The sequence below is a fragment of the Apostichopus japonicus genome, chromosome 18 (genome assembly GCF_037975245.1).
Source record: "Apostichopus japonicus isolate 1M-3 chromosome 18, ASM3797524v1, whole genome shotgun sequence".
NCBI classification, from domain to species: domain Eukaryota; kingdom Metazoa; phylum Echinodermata; class Holothuroidea; order Aspidochirotida; family Stichopodidae; genus Apostichopus; species Apostichopus japonicus.
The window spans coordinates 18347697-18365130 of record NC_092578.1 but is presented as its reverse complement, the minus strand read 5'-3'; the positions used below and the strand labels follow the sequence as shown (position 1 = coordinate 18365130).

The 17434-nt window shown below is 36.5% G+C and overlaps 1 protein-coding gene and 1 long non-coding RNA gene across 6 annotated transcripts in view; both read right to left on the bottom strand.

The window, feature by feature from the left end:
- LOC139958657 (corticotropin-releasing factor receptor 2-like) overlaps positions 1-17434 on the bottom strand; it is a 186622-nt gene that overhangs the window by 135891 nt on the left and 33297 nt on the right. For 2 of the 5 annotated variants that reach the window (XM_071955895.1, XM_071955900.1), the window contains exon 1: positions 5832-7190. The exons of the other annotated variants lie outside the window; for them this stretch is intronic. The gene's annotated coding sequence lies outside the window, so the exon portion shown is untranslated. Of the gene's footprint in view, positions 1-5831; positions 7191-17434 lie in introns of those variants that run through there. 5 annotated transcript variants of the gene reach the window in all.
- On the bottom strand, positions 13002-16729 carry LOC139959018 (uncharacterized). The gene is made up of 2 exons (XR_011789944.1): positions 15703-16729; positions 13002-14962 (listed from the first exon to the last, which is right to left on the bottom strand). It is a non-coding gene; the product is annotated as an uncharacterized lncRNA (long non-coding RNA).

Here is a 17434-nt window from a genome sequence, read left to right as displayed (position 1 = left end):
AAAAATGTAGCAATTCAAAATGGCCTCTACATCATGAATAATATTTATGCTTTTCAATATTTGTTTCTTTTTTTGCTACATAAGATTTGCGGAATGTTGCTGATGAAATCTCATCTTTTTTTTTAGCCTCAAGCTTGATAAGGTGTTGTTTCTTGTACATGCAAGAAGCAATACTTTACCATGCAGTGGTCACTGCGTGAAGAGATGCGTTATAATCACGGTTGACTAACTAATGAATACTAATATTGATTTGTCACGGTATATTGTTAGTAGGAGGCCTAGACGGTTAAGTTTACGTAATAACTAGTTTAGCAAATAAATCATTTACATTTACGAAATTTTACTTAATTTGTAAAGTCGGTAACCTTATCTTGTTAGAAGTCAGCATTTTGTGGACGTTTCGAAGGCATATCGTTTATAGACTCTGACAGCAATGTATTATTTTCGTGTCTGCTTGTCGGTGAAAACACGTTTTAGGAAACTGTTATTTACTTTGCTAAGCAGGACTGAATATTTCAGCCAGCTTTATTGGAATGTTAAAAGGCATGTTCAACATTGTTAGTACCGCACAAAGACATTATTTTCCAGTCAAAAATAAATTCACAAAACCTTATGTGAGACATTTCAGTAAAATAATCACAACTCTGTTTCCCAAACTTTCTCACAAATATGACTTCGATTATAACTATAAACGCCAATATCGAATATTATGCCAAATATTCCAATGCAAACATCATTTTATTCATCATTTTACTAAACATTATACATCGATTGAAGCTTACAAATTCCAAGGAAATCCACTCTAAACTCAAGGGAAAAGGTATAATTGAGCTTTTAAGAAATCTTTATAATTTCTTCATAGTCATAGCTGGCTGGGAAAAGAATGACCACGAAGTATAATGTAATAGTGGACATCTACCATGCATGTCTCCCTGATTCACGGTCACCCTTATGTATGTATAATGTATATTAGATCCTCCTGCAAGCAGGAACTCGCGAAGAAGCCTCATTGGTTTATCAAGGCCGCAAGCCGACCGAAGTCAGTCTCTTACATTCATATTTAACGTCCATGATTATGAATTGTCAATTGTCAACAACTCTGTAACTGGACTACATACATTAATCTTAGAGTGACTCGAACCGGGGACCTTATGATTGAAAGGCACCGGCGTTAACCACTGAGCTAACACTCCACGATGTATGATTTATGTATGATTTAAGTATGATTTATGACCTTTGATTTAAGACTTAGTATGATTTTATGATTGATTTAAGACTATGTATGATTTAAGACTTTACGTCAGTCAATGCAATGTAAACTAGAACTGCATTTGCCTATACAAATATGCATTACTCTTGTAGTGCGCGAGGAGTGCTTGCAGTTGTAGGAAGACCTTTTCGCTTGTTCATGATGTTGTTTTTTGGGCGGACAATACACCAGGGGGAGTATAGTCATGTAGGTAGTTACATACAGAGGGCGCTCGTGATCGCCGTGATAGTCTTTGAATAAGTTGCCTACGCAGCTAGCCTCTGAAACTGCAAATGTACAGAGACTATATGAAATTTTCAAGTTTCAACGTCTAGTCATGTAGGTATTGATCACTTGGCAAGTAATGCCAATATTATAGCGTGCACGCCGTACTACAAAAATGAATATACTCACAACCATACAGTATCAGGTTAAATATAGTCTCGATGGATTTGATAAGCTTTCTTAATTACGGTCAATGAACTTGTCCATGACCGCCCCACCCCCCCCCCATATTGTTTTTCATCCTAATATTCAATCCTCTCTTATAAACCTAATAGGAATATGTCGCTGAGATGATTCCTAACCGAAATTTACCTTAACATGTTTCTTGATCTGGAAGTCAAACGGTAATGCACGGCTCTGGTTTCATGATTTCTCATGATTTCTGGTACTAACTATATATATATAGTTGTATTACCAGAGGTTATCCATAACTGAAAACGTGTCTACTCAAGTATCATGAACTCTGTACCAGTTTTCAAGTAAACCTTTGAAATACAAAACCGAATTAGAGATAAGTTACCCGCAAGCGATTTGAATGAGAGACTACAGTATTTCATTACGGTAAAAACATTGACAGGGAGGGTAATTAATATCAGAAGCGAAGGACAGGAAAGAATGGAATTTGTGTGTGTCTTCTTGCTATCAAAAGTATCTCAAACAGATCAAGTTCAACAACAAAATGTTTCTTATATAGTATTGACTAATTCTAAACTTCATTATGGTTGTATAACGTATCACTATATATAAGCTTAACTACCTTCAATAATTGCAAAAGTTCAAAGCAACCCAATTTTACGTAATGGGTCAGTGTATCATCATTGAAGGGGTATTCCGGTGTAATGACGGTGATTGCCTCATAAGATCGATGAAGGGTTTTGCATCGTCTGGTCAAAGCCTCATCTTTATAGAGTTTTTCTTCAAGGCAAATATATGAAGATATTTACCATTTACAAAATAAAATAATATTTGAACAAGAAAGTTGTATTTTGAGGATTTTTTGAATACGGAGAACATTAATAGCGAAGCTTGCAAACGTTTCAATGTAACTACAAGAATCACATCTCAAAGGTAAATCAACAAAAAGAATGATGGCAGGGAAATTAAGGCATTTTAAAGGGTGTGAAGACTCGCGCACAAAGAAACGTATGATGCCGGTAATCTGACCTAGTGTCGAATGAGGTGTAACAGAAGTGTTAGACACCACCATCGATCCCAGAAAATACACACACAGCTTGCTACCGTTAGTAATTAGGCACTAGTGTACAGTCAGTACATACAGCTACGGTCAATACCCACAACACAGTGTACATAGCAGCGATGGACATCTCATGTCCAGATAAAAGATAACAAGGTATCACGTTTCATTATTGTCTGCATTTTGTAGCGACAAGAAAAAAACGTCATTTGCAAGCAACGGAAAGTTAACTTTTTCAGAGGGTGGCACGCGGTTTGGGGCGAGTATTCAATGCCTTTAAGAACATGTACCCGTGATGACATCACAGGTCACCCACTGTGATCCACTTCTTAGAAGAATCGATGGTTTAGCCAGTCAAAATATGTTACATTAAATCTATTATATCTTGAGTTGTAGACAAGATGATGAGATGAAATTTTTTACTAGCAGTGTAATTGACATATTTTCTCTGTTAATGATAACTGACGCCATTTATCTACCATTGAAATATCCCTTTAAGACGAGGATGTTTGACCTAGAGGTCAAATTTATTCCTTCAATCAGTTATACAAACTTAAGAATTATTTAATTCAATTTGTATAATGTTACAACAGTCATTTTTCACAATCACGTCTTATAACAAATGTTTGTACCACACATATTGGTAGAAGATTATAAGTCTGTTGTCCTGCATGGGAGGTAATATCTCCAAATTATTTTAAAATACCTCTCCAAATAATTATAAAATGTCGTAAGGTGGCCGTGACACCAACTTTAGGCAGAACGTTTTGGTTTAGATATGCACCAAGTCCAAGAGAAAGCTGTTCATATTTATTGGGTACTTAATATTAGATTCATCGATGCACAAATCAAAGCTTCAAGGTTGAACCTTAACTTCTATTTGATATCACTGTTATATGTTTCCCAACAAATTTAAAAACAATTCCAGTGCAACTTGATCACTGTCTTGTGTCCTCGAAACCATATATTAGGGTACATTCTTGATTAAAAGACATAGTAAGGTAATATTTTTCGTTTGTTTTCAGTTTCAATTTCACCGAATGATTAAAATTAGAAACAATCTCAGATAAGCTTGAAAGCCCTTGAAAGGTTTGGTTATGAGTTAAATAATCAAGGAAATGTCCCCAAACATCTCCTTGCTACATAATATTGCAAGAATATTATGGCTATTACCTCTCCATACCTCATGCATACACCGGACAAAACAATATAGCTTATAAACTTCAATTTGTTGAACTGATTTTATTAACCGTAATACATTTTATTACCGCCATAGGCTAAACTCCAGAGGATGTATATTTACCTTCAACTTGAAAAAACACAGGGTGCTGTATATAAGCCTTAGGACGATTTTGGAGTTTGAATTAATTATAACTGCAAAAGAAAAATTCATTTTTCTTCACTTATAACCCCCCCCCCCCCCCCAAAAAAAAAATGGTGTCATTTTATGTTGGGATATAATCGTAAGGTATGTGTGTTCTATGACAAGATTGCTTAAGCAAAACTAGTAACCTAACGTATAGTTATCTGAACCTGATCTGCGTGAAGGAGAAATTAGCTCCCTGGTCGAGAACCTTTCATTTCTTCAAGTCAGTGTCTTAGACCTTTTATTCCAAACTTTTGTGAAAATATATTCCTTTCTGTGAAACGCACATTTACCAATAGGACAATCATTGCGAAGGTTTTATATGTTTTCATTTATGGCGCTGATTGCTTTGATAGCCTAGCTCTTGGGCTGTCACATATAAACACAAGAACATATTTTCAGACTTACTGTTAAGATATACAAGAAAACGTCCGTTAACTTTCAAACCGGAAATTAACAACTTTACGATACTATAGTGACGTGAACAAGATTCAAAATGGTTGGGGCCATTTTCTTTCAATCATGTGACTGCTTTAATATGCAAAACACTTACACATGAGTATAATATCGAGCCTTAACTGAGCATGGATATAAACGCTAACATAACTTATCTGCATGTCGTATTAGTGAACTCGCATGTAATTTCATTGCACGAGTCAAGGGTCAAGGGTCAACTTGGGTCACTGTCTTAACGAAAGATAACGGTTTTGCCGTTCTCTTCATATTATCTCGAATAAAGTGTCAAAGTTCAGGTTAGTTGTGCTGTACTATACTAGTGTGTGTTTAACGTTACATAAATATGAAGTGTGGTATATGTTGGCATAAAAACCTCTATTAAAGTTAAAAAGTCACAATGCAATATGGATCCTTTGAAAAGTATGGAGCATCTGTTTTCATGGTACTTGTTATCGGTGACATTCCTTCTATTTAAACAGTTTTTATGTTAATGTAAAACAGTCTTAATTAAATTTCATCAAGTGATGCTTACTTTTGCTTCACATTATGGTACTTTAAAGCAACGACACTGGCCAAAAGACGTACACTTGTGCCATCAAATTCGGAGGGGAGCGAATAGGAGGGGGGTTGGGAGGGGGGTGGTAGGGATGGTGGCAATTTGTAAAAAATTACGGAACTCACAGGATTTTGATAATTATAGTAATTTGTTCAGTTGATAACTCAGTGGAATAATAATGGCTTCAACAAAAGCAAAAACAAAATTGTAACAATTTGTCAATGAAAGAGAAATCATTTTGAAAGAACAACACATTCATTATGAGCCAAAGGAAATGAAGCTAGCAAATGGTATTAAAGGTCTACGTCATTCAGTTAACAGAACACTTATACCGACTCCTATAAACTAATACATTGCATAGTTACACAAAACACATAATGCTTTGCTATTTTGAACGTGTGCCAGTAGCATGATTACAGGGGTATTATCCTATGACGTCATGTGACGTCATGCATAAATTACATTGAGTTTTGTCGCCTATTCATCGAGCACGTGATCTAGTTCCTCGACGAATGGTGTAGCCTAACCTACAGCCTATAACACATGTATTAAATAGTTAACGAGAATGTGCATTACAGGTTTAGAGGAATATACCATCAATATCAGTATGCGTATAAGGCTTATCCGGAAGACATTTGTGAAGAGTATATATTAATTTCCAAAATTAAACGAAAAAAGTTTGTTATCGAAATTGAAGTTGGGGCGACAAATCGGAGTGACTTACCCGTGGTGTTCCCCTTCCAATGAGGTTAGGGATAATCAATACCAGCTGAGAATTCAAATATCTTCTCTGATATCCGAAAAGCCAATCAAATTAAAACGAATGAATCCGATTCTCAATGAGATCAAATTATAGTTTAAATCTATTATCCTCGGCAAAATGTAGGTCCTGTTCCCGCCACTATTTCACAGAAGCCGTCTATAGGACTGTTAGAAGTTAAAACATGATCTCGTCGTATAGAAAGCAAAACTCTCTCTCGAGTAATAAAAACACGTTCATTTGCCAAACTATGGATTTTCATCAGAAGCATAAATGATAATCCCAGACACTAGCGTCAGAATCTGTTTTTTTTTCGCAGACAGCTCAAAACACATCTGGCATGCATGCGGTTATAACCTTTGTTCTTCGAAATTTATCGCATCCTTTCATTAATCTTTAAAATTAATTCTACTTTCTTGGGGAAGAATGGTAGGGGCGGGGAGGGGGGGGGGGGTCAAAAGTTACCTTTATTCCACTAATCTGTGCTCACTCCAGGCAAAATAAAACCATTAAATCATAAGTAACTATATTTGCATCCAATGATATATAAACACACCAGCTGAAGGAGGAAAAAGTATCTTGCAAAATTGTTCACGACTTTTCGTAGTGTGTTGTATATGTTTAATAACGCCGATATTATAAAACAAAAGTTAAATGTTTGATGGTACACGACACTCTCGTTGACGGTCTTTCAAGTAACACTTCACGCCTGTCTATTAAATTAATATAAAAAAAACCTTAAAGGAATATTCTTTCACTTGACTTGGTGGGAACTTTTTGCTTTTACTTTTTGTCTTTCCTTGTTGAAACCTCTGCATGCATGTGTGATTTACAAATTCCTCGGTCATTCACTTCAATGTATAGTTGAATAGGAAGTGTAAACTTCTTAATTCGGCAACATATAATGGAACTGTCTTGCAATCTGCGTGGCCTCTTCGGAATTGGAAGTGGTAATTTCCTTGTATCATCGTTAGATAACTGTAGCTCTTACAAAAGTGAGACCATACACTTTAAAGAAAAATTGTCTGTTACCTGTAAACAGGGTATATATGGCCGAACTCAAAAGTCATTAGTCCACAGTATATATGAAGAAATCTCCTGTGGGATATGATCGTTCAACTGCTCAATCCGCTAGGGTAAGTATAATATTAATTATAGAAGCTGAATACAAAAGTATTAACATATATAATTATATGGAAAGTGCGACAGATTGAATCCATGGGAAATTGATAAAATCCACACTGAAAATAGTATAGTAAACATAAAACCTATATACGTGGCATACAATCCCTATGTGTATGTTTCCTTGGCAAACAGAAAAGTAGGGAAGCTCAGTAGTAGCGTTAGTATAGAGCATTGCTCAACAACTATATATACCAGTCGTTCTGTTTACCTTATTCGATGCTCATGGCAGAACTCGAAGCCTCTCTAGAGTACTACAAACCACTTTTGAAAAGGATCGCAAATAGTGTTCCACTCGATAAGTACATCGGAATCGTAAATTCTCGGGTTTTGGCACGCTGTAATATATACAGAGACTATTATATGCACAGTAACTCGATCGATAAAACTTCCATGCTAAAGGTTACCGGAATATGTCCTTTCAACAGTCGAAGCTATAAATAATAATGTATTAACCATGAGAAGGTAACATCAAAAATGTATCAGTTGATAGTTTATTTTAAAAACAAAACAAAAATGTCAGTATGACCTTAGATTATGACCCCAATATTTACGAAAATGATAGGCTATGTATAGCAATAAAACCCTTGTTAATATTTGTTTCCCGGGAATGTCGTAAACACGGATGTGAAAGAACGTGAGAACGGTCGAATGAACTAAGAAGCCATGATGTCATGGCCTTTACATGAAATCACAAATACAGTAACATACTCTTAAAGTATCCTGGAGTAGAAAATTCTTTCGTGATTCTTAATGAATACATAATGCATACTTTTAGTTAGGTTTTATTTGAAATTTGAAATTCATAACGAAAAATACAAAAAAAAAAGATATGTGATCACATCTGTTGAAGTAAGTTAAGATACAACTGAAGATGACAGAGATGGGGAGAGTTGACATATCTACGATTGGATGTTAAAAGATACCCCGTGTGAGGGAGTGGTGGTGGTCGTGGGGAGAGGGGTGGAGTTGGCAAACCAGCAAAACAGCCTCAAAAAGAAGCTGCTTGCTCTTGGTCGCTTAAAGTTCTAGATCCCTCCAGGCGCCAAATACATCAATTGTTTTAAGGCCCGAGTACCGCCGGTTTAGATCAACAAGCCATATAAAAAGTGTGCTGCATTTCGCCTCATCCATATCACATTCCTATTACACATTAATTTTTCATGAATAATAATAATAACACCGCTTTTGACAATTATTCTTTTCTAATGAGTTTGATCATTTTTCTGGCAACATCCATAACAATCTTCTCAAGATAAAGTAGGGCTAGGTCGAGTCATTGCGGTAGAGTGAAACAGTAAGATATGTGATCAAATTTTATGAATATCGTACTGAGTTTTAACATGCAAGACGAAGTAAGGTTTTAACAGCAAACAAAGCTTAAAGCAGAATAGAGTCAGTCAGTATAGAGTAGCAAACAAAATAGAGCAATTCTTATCTATAATGCTGAGCACAGTCATAATTGGAGCAATATTCACGGGCGTGAAGATCCGGGTCGCCCCTCCCCCGGGGACAATGACGTCACTTCGTCCTTCCTTTAAGTAGGTGCATATTATGAAAATAAAATACATTATTCTTTATATATATATGTATATATATATATATATTTATAAAGACCTACATTTTACAGGTCACTACATGTGATCGCCCATTGAAGAAGAGCTAGTATTGCTCGAAAGCGATGCAAATCAAATTATTGGTTGCGCAATTTCCAATTTTTCTAGTCAAATTACGTTTCCAATGTAACACAATGAAATTATGACGTGAAAGAAAGTACAATGGGCACTGATGGAATTAATACCAAATAAACTGTGACTACAGAGGAAGCGAAATAAGGAGCAAAGAAAATGAAGAATGGATTACATATGTTTGTGGAACTGGTAGTTGTTTCAGAGGTCCCAAGTCTTTATTGCTGTGTGTGAGACTTAATACAAAAGATGCAATTTTCGTTTACGTTCAGTTACAGATTTGAAGTAATTAAAAATACATTTTAGGTTTTTGAGAGAATGTCGATGAAGATTGAAATGTTATTGGAAAAGGGGAATCCTGCAAAATTATCACGAATTGAGTTTTTGTGATTATTAAAACGTAAGCGGAACCGAGAACCTGTTTCACCTACATAATTGTCCTCTTTTCAAAAAGAACAGTAAAAAAAAAGAAAAGTAAAATATGTTAATGACATTGTTAGAATCACAAGAGAGGGAAGGGGGTCTTAGACCATATATTCAACATTGGGGATTTAAACTACAGTGCCCGGGGTAATATTTGGCATCGAGGTTTTCCGCAACAGAAATTACCTGCGGAGGTGGAAACTGGGTAAGGGAGTCTGGAGGAAGTGAGTAGAAATCTAGGTTGGGAGGTTGACGAAACGCTAGCATGGAGGGGGGACCTTAAACGATTCTCGCACCAAAGAACTGTTAAAACACCTCAACAGACAGTATTTTTGTGGGTTCTATAGAAAATGCCATCAAAATTGGCCAAAAGCAAACCCGTACTGAAACATTGACGTATACAAAACTCTTCAAACAAGTTCCAAAAGGGTTCAATCGGTTGCTGAATTCCACCCTGGTCTTCCAACACTGGCAAAAATCATTCAGAAGAATTTTCACACACTTTAAAGCACCGGACGTCTGAAATCAGTTTTCTCAGAAACACCCGACATTTCGTTTTACGAGACCCACCGGACATTTTAGTTCGTGCATCTTTTCGAGTTGACACCTCATCAGAGGCAAACAAAGCAGAAAATAAAAGTTCCTCGGCCTATACACAAACTTGCTAGACGTGCTTACTAGTCGATTCTACTGGGGCCTTTAAGAGCAAGCAAACTACACGCATGTTCCGAATCCGGAAAAATAAACTGCTTCTCTGAAAATTTAATTTATCTCATATTATATATATAATATCATATATTTGCAACGTACAATACATCTATCTATCCATCCATCCATCCATCATCCATCCATTTATCTAGCTATTTATTTATTTATTATCTATATAGCTAGCTATTTATCTAGCTAGCTATTTATCTAGCTAGCTATTATTTCGTATTATTTATATGTAATAGCGCTTGGAGGTTTTTCTCTCCTTCGTTTTTGTTTTATTATGTGACTCTCATGTAACACCTCAAATCAAAATCACATTTCCAACCGTCTTTCGGAGTTATTTCCCCTTACAACCCTACCCCCAACCCATACCCCAGATTGAACCCTTTGTCAGCAGATAAATAACCTTTTCGATCCTTTAACGATGGAATATGGTACCATTAAACTGACGCAAACTGCAGCTTGGTAAAAGTAACCTAAGATATTAACATCATATTTTATCATAGTGTGTCTATTACATTAAAATTCTAAAAAAAAAAAAAAATAGGTAACTTTGATTTGCGTCGAACTTAATGTAAAATGGTGTCATGTCATAAACGGAAACAAGCTTTCGAAATTGGCAACCCTCGAATTTTAATTAGCTGTTTGAATTTAATATAGTTTTTTGAGAACGAATGCCTGCATCTATTTAGTTTGGCGTCCGACAGAATTGGGCTATAACTTAATATCAATATTGAATATTGAGACCATGAAACAACTATAATAAATTAAATATAACAAAAATAGATAAAGAGTGAGTACTTATGAAATTAACCAACTGCACGATAAATTTTCTCCCTGGCTGACGACAGTTTTGTGTCACCCCATCTTTCAAATATAGACATCATAACTCGATTAATAAATCGAGGATAAATACTGGAGTGGGTTTGAAGGCTCCATCGATTGAAATTATGGTAAATTGCGTAAAACTGTCACAATCAATGAACAATGAAATGTCATCATTTTTATTCATTTAAAAAGGTTAAAAACAATTTTTATGATTTATAAATCAAAATGTCGAAACGCCTGTGACGTAAATGTTTATATAGAATTTATTGAAGCTATTGAATGCTGGATTCGTAGAGAGGAAACATGCGTTCCCGTTTGTTTATTTTATGGAAAAAGTGAAAATACAGTATAGCAGTAGCAAAGATAGTCCTGCTATGATAGAGAGAGAAAGATGGTACAAAGTCATTTAAGGAAACAATTTCATATATTCTCCTTAACTTCCAAGGAGACCCGTTAATGATTAGTAATGAAGAAGAGTTATTTTATGGAAAACTCACTGAGATTCAGGGGGTTTGTACCAATGTCTGAGATATTTTTAAACAAAATGACGACAAACAATATTAACTATTTATCCGAGATATTTCTCATAAAATGTGCTAAAGATGAGGTCATGAAGATATATAAAGGGCGACCTCAACAGAGCAGTTCTAGAAGGGTTGTGTTAACAAGATCTCTCCAGAATTTCAATATTCTCTCCAAGAGTGGATACCATTTTCATAACCGTCTTTTTTTGCTATAACAAGAATCTAGAGGAGTTAAGGAATTAAAGACAACATCCTCGGAAGGGGAAAGGTCAGAATTTTATTGAAGGATCAAAAATAGACGTATTTAGCGGAAATAAATAATGCATCTTCATATGAGCCCACCCCTTTCCCCACCTCCTATCTCTATACACGTCCCTAGACAAAGCTATTATATGGTTCATTTTATAATATATCCATACAAGCGTATAACCTTACTTTATTATCATTGACTTATTGTTATATAGTACCTACCTCGCTGCGAAAATCGGTTTTGCCACGACGATATTGAAAGGTTTTCAATTCTTACTCTTTCCACCTCTCTCACTCCATCTCTCTCTCCTCCTATCACTCTCAACCTCTCTTCCTTCATTTCCCCCCTGAATATCGGTGAGTTTTAAATTAATACACAGAATACTCATGTTTATAATACAAATATATTCCAATTCTGTATTTAACTCGCTCTCAAAATTTATGTAACCTTCAGAGGATAAAAAGGTTACACATAAACTAAATTCAACCTTTTACTATAAAAGCTAGCTATCTCAAAAGATGAATTTTTAAAATAATCAATTTCAGGAGATGTTATCAGAGATCAGCGTGTGTGTGTGTGTTTGTGCCTCATTATCTCAAATCGGAATTTTATTAAAATAACCCCACATTTCATGCTGTTTGATGACAATTATAGTAAGACTAAACGAAGATCTTAAAGCTTCGAATTGAAATGTCATGTATATCTTTGACTATACCATAGTCTGATAGCTTGGAAACATCATCATGTAATATCTGCATATTGCTTGTACGGCTCAGACATGGCGACTGCCGTAATATCTTATCATTAAAACTTTGAAATTCCTCTAATGTTGACAGTACAATGTAGCGTCAGCTAAATAGTCGCGTTATTTCATAAATTGAAATAACATCTTTCAGCAATATGGCAGATGAATTTTTTACTCGTGTGTATTATGGTAATCACATATGCATGGTCAGATAAAACACGGGAAAAAAACACGCGTTTAAATCGCCGTTTTCGGTCTGTAATTGCGACGTAAATTCCGAGTTCCAGCGTGTTTCCGTTACGTTTCCACTCCTGAAACTAGTGATTAAGGTAAGCTTACGACCCAACTTAAACGCGTGAGTTTTCCGCGTTCGCGATGACTTATTTACCGAGTACGCGGTGACCGTAAACGCCAAGTGTCATCCAAATACGGTGAAGCTCACTTAATCGTGCGGTTTCAGGGAAGGGTAATCTTTACGTTTCCGGTCACAATTACAACAGATTCGCTACCTTAAACATGACCGTTAATCTGGAGTTTAAGTTTGAATCCAGCAGTAAACTTCTTGCATTGATCATCGTAAACGCCATGATTACACCAATATATACGGAGAAACGTGGTCATCGTAAACACATTACTTACGACCAATACAGGGGCTGGGCTTATTCGCCACGTTTAGGGAGTCTTAATCGGGTTGATTAGGCTGAGAAATACACGGACCACCTCTATCAAATATTACATTTGATTTAAAGAAAATTAAAAATAATAAACATAAAATCACACTCGTTTGATTTTCCACTTTTTTATTTATATATTTGCACCTCATATCGCATCGTAAACGTTTATTTGTTATTTTTACACTTATACAAAAATTATGTAAATGAACGAAATACCACTTCTAATGTGTAAATACATCTAAATGCAACTCAATATTGCTTTACATCATAGTGTTGAATATTCAGCTTTTTGAATACAAAGTTTAAACCTCGAGAAGCCATTTTCCTTTTCAAATTTCAAAACATGCATTATTGTCCGGAGAATGTTTTTTGATGCCCAAATATTACTCTACTTACATTGTGGCAATTATATACACATGCAACGATTTTAATGCCAGGTGAAAGAAGGAAAAAAACAAGTAAATATGGAATGTTTCTATTTTTAGTTACTAGTTTGCAAATCAAAACCTCTGAAAACCAGCTAACCACTTGAAGTAACTTAACATATATCAGCAGTTAAATTGAACCAAACAAATTTATGTTTAAAATTCGGTGTGTTTATCCTCAGATGATATAAACGCCTAGGCACTTCTTCCATGATGGTTATCGGCCCCTCGACCCCCCCCCCCCACCCAAGCCCGGAAACGGTACCAGCCTCTTTTATGTGGAACGAACTTGACACAGAGCACCACTTCCTGCCTCATTTCGTAGCACGCTTAATATTTTGTTGCTGCTTTAAATTTTATTTTAATTAACATATATTTTGATATAAAATGCAATGATAGCCCAAACAAGATCTCTAAATTTTTTCCCTGAAAGTCTGGAATTAACCATGCATGAATAATGAAAGACAAACGTACAAGTACAACAACATTTCGACGACAAATTATTAGATCTATGCTCTATAGCTATGTCTTATTTTAAAATATGATTTACTAAATGATTCATTAAAAATTAATAGAATCATGCTTTTTTCTTGACTTTTGTTCCCTGAAAATATTTTAAGGATAACTTAATCCTTAACATTTAATCCCTTGATGGAATATATTAGCTGTGAAGGGACATTAAAAAAAAGGCTTCCATTAAAGCAAAAGACTAACAAGGAAATAATAATTAATCTGACATCTATTATTATGGGCATATTCTTTCTTCCTTGTTGCATTTATCTCAGGCAGGATTTCGTTTTAAAGGTATCATGTAATTACACCAAATGTTAAATTAGAGAAAACTCTTCTTTATTATACAAAATCGTCCACTGCAACTTGTTTGTATCCGAAACAACGGCGTTTGCTGTTTGTTCCTGGTGCCTCATTAATCAACAAATGCTCAGGACAGGATTATCCACGTGCAACAGGGGCACGAGTTTAAACGTTGGGTAAAAAATTCAAAGAAATATTGTTATAACGTTACATTATTCTACGTTGTATATGGTACAAAAAGTTCAAAGAAGTCAAACGAAATGGACTTCGATATGCAGTCTTTACGCTGTTGATCAATGACTGTTTTTATGTGATGTTTTAATGTACGTATCATAACCACCGTGGGCAAATAGATGTCTTTTGTGAGCTATACATCCGGCGTTATCCGGTACCAATGTATCTCTATGGGAGCTCCAATAAACTGTTTGCCACGGGCCTCCCACAAGCTTAATCCTGCACATCAAACAATGACCATTTTCACCATTTGGAGGGGGGTCATACCTTCATTGTTATTGTTCAGCCTAATTAACAGCCCAAGTTGGGGCGTCAGTCGGTACGCATTTTAAAGATACGTCTCCTTTCCTAACGGTGGGTATCCTTTTTTCTGGACTTTTCGCTAAGGAGAACGTCCTTATAAGAATGAGTCCAGCCTCATTTTGTTCAGTCTTTCCGACTCCCAAGTGAACTCCTGCACTACGGTACCCTAGCTCGTTCGCTCTCCATGTCAGATTCCTCGGATGACATATACTCAGTTGACATCACTGTACAGTCTGTCTTTTCTCTCCTCTGACCAGTCTATGTTCTTCATTGCGCTCAATCTACACTGAAGTTTCTGTAAACAAAGACACAAGAATAAGTATGAATTAGACATATATAAAGATCAGTTGGCATATAGTTTACTTTGTCGAAAAATATACTAGCTCCAACTGTCAATATCTCCAGCCCCCCCCCCCAGTGAAAATGTGAAGGCGCGGAAGTATCATTCCGCCCCCCCCCCCCCCCGCTTCGCAAGTCAGAAAAACCCCTTTTTCATTTCCAAATGAGAAAAAAAATCTCATTTGGAGCACCAAATTGCATCTAAGGCCAGGTGAAAATACAAAATTAAGTTTACAAAATGGGGTGGGTGTTGAAGTGTGCTTTATTGCACCAAATTGCATCTGAGGCCACCTGGAAATGCAAAAACTCCCCTTAGACCCCTCCCCCGGGCCGGCCATCAGTCTTCAACCCCCTACTCAAATGTACCTTCCTAGGCCACTGTATGTTTCAACGGTTTACAAAGCAGATTTGTTTATGGGTTGGGGAGGTAGGGGGTACGTGGTCGGGTGACGTTCACCATCACAAGGTTAGAACGTGAATGTATCAATAACAGTATACCCTGGCAAATTGTGCATGAAACATTTTACAGATATCTAAAAGGAGATTATTATATTATTTCTCTCACTGTCATATTTTAACTCTTTAAATTTATCGTTTTTAAAGGAGCGAATGCCTGTACAGGTCTAGGGTTTATATAACGGTGACTTTTAGTGATTGAAAAATTACATTAATAAGTCTTGGCCTAGTGTTACGTACCGAACAATCCAGTAGCACAGAGAACTTCGTTTTCGTTTTTTTTTTTCTCGAAAGAAGTTGTTCCTTCTCAGCCAGTAGTACTCGGAGTGCCTTTAATTCTTCCTTCAAATGTTTGCATCGAGCTTTCTGTCACAACATGTGCATACTGCCGCGGTAGTTCCAACTGTCGCTGCTTCTAAATGTTTTTTCTTTTTCCAATACACGTATGACATTTTCCTGCGGAACATCATTAAAAACCAGCGACGGATCGAATTGAAAGTGTACTTTTATAAACTGGCAACCTTGCTTCCACGGAGCTTTCTGTTACTTCTGCAATAAACCACGAAAGCCGGAATCGTCCATTTTGAATGCTCTTTGCAATGTAGAACTCGATTGAGGATCAAGTGCGGTGTGAATCAAACCAACGTGTTGCTACTTGTGATACCGCCTTTTACTGATTTCAAATTGCCCGCTTTCTAGTAAGCCCAGGCTGTGACGTAATTAACTATACTGACTACGTTATTGTTACTAACCAACTGGAGTAGCCAACCAGTGACCTGCAAAGTGACAGACAGTAAACTTTATCATTGTGATGTGACCGGAAATTTCACTTGCTTATCTGGAAATGGTATTTATAGTAAGTGAGCAGTATACTTTTCTGTTTCGTACATATATTGCGGTGGGTATTTGTGCGTTTCATCGCTTTACGTGCATGATATAGGCCTTGAATATACTTCTTCGAATATCACTTGACGGCATATTGAGAGAAATCGGCAGAGCAAAACACGGACTGTTGAAATCTATCTCGACTAATCTATGAAAAAGGATATGGACAATGGGAATCGTAAGAGGAGCATTTAAAACGGGGGGAGGGAAGGGGGAGGGGAGGGGCAGGGGGCATGTGGTAGGAGGTTGGAGGTTGGAAAAAGTTTCGCACAAAATTTAAGCAAAAATTACCTAAATCTCAAATATGGATTTGCGCCGCTATGACCGACAAAGTTTAGCCGAGGTTTTTTGAAGCCTGACACTGAGTACCGATTGTTCGATATCCCAGTTCCGAGGCTTGTGCCCCCCCCCCCACCCACCCACCTGTCCCCGTTTTTAAATAAATGCCCTCAATAGCTATTCTGGACCCGACCATTTCTAAAGCCGCAAAAACGGCATCACCAAAGAACCGGCTAATTATATTTTAATTTCTATCTCAGGACTAAACTCGGAGGGGGTACATATAGTTGGATAGAAGGAGACATCCACAAATATCCAAAATATGACTCATTTGTAATATTAGATGAATTCTACGACCATTCTGGATCAGTTTAGGGGAAAATGTTGTATCCATGAGATGTCAATGTGTTCCTTGATCACCTAACTTTCCAATTAAAATTAACGGATTACATTCTATAACAAAGGCATATGCAATTAAACAGGTTCATAATAAAATTAAGAACGATTCTTAGCATTAACAGTTAAGTTTACCACACATTGGGGAACCTGACGGGGGGGGGGGGGCGAGTGGGTGGGGTGAACCACATGGTTGCATTGGGTCCCCAATATAGCGTTAAAGGAGGTCTAATTAAAGTACCCTAATTATTGTAAATGCTCATTTAAACGTCGCGGGTTCTCGGAAGCTAAATTGGCGAAAACAGCAAAGGGAAACTCGATTGGATTTTAAGTGACAAAAATGGTGCGATGCTATGTACTCAGTGTGAAACCTCCAAGCCATAGTTTTTTTTTGTCTTGTCTTCGAAAAGTC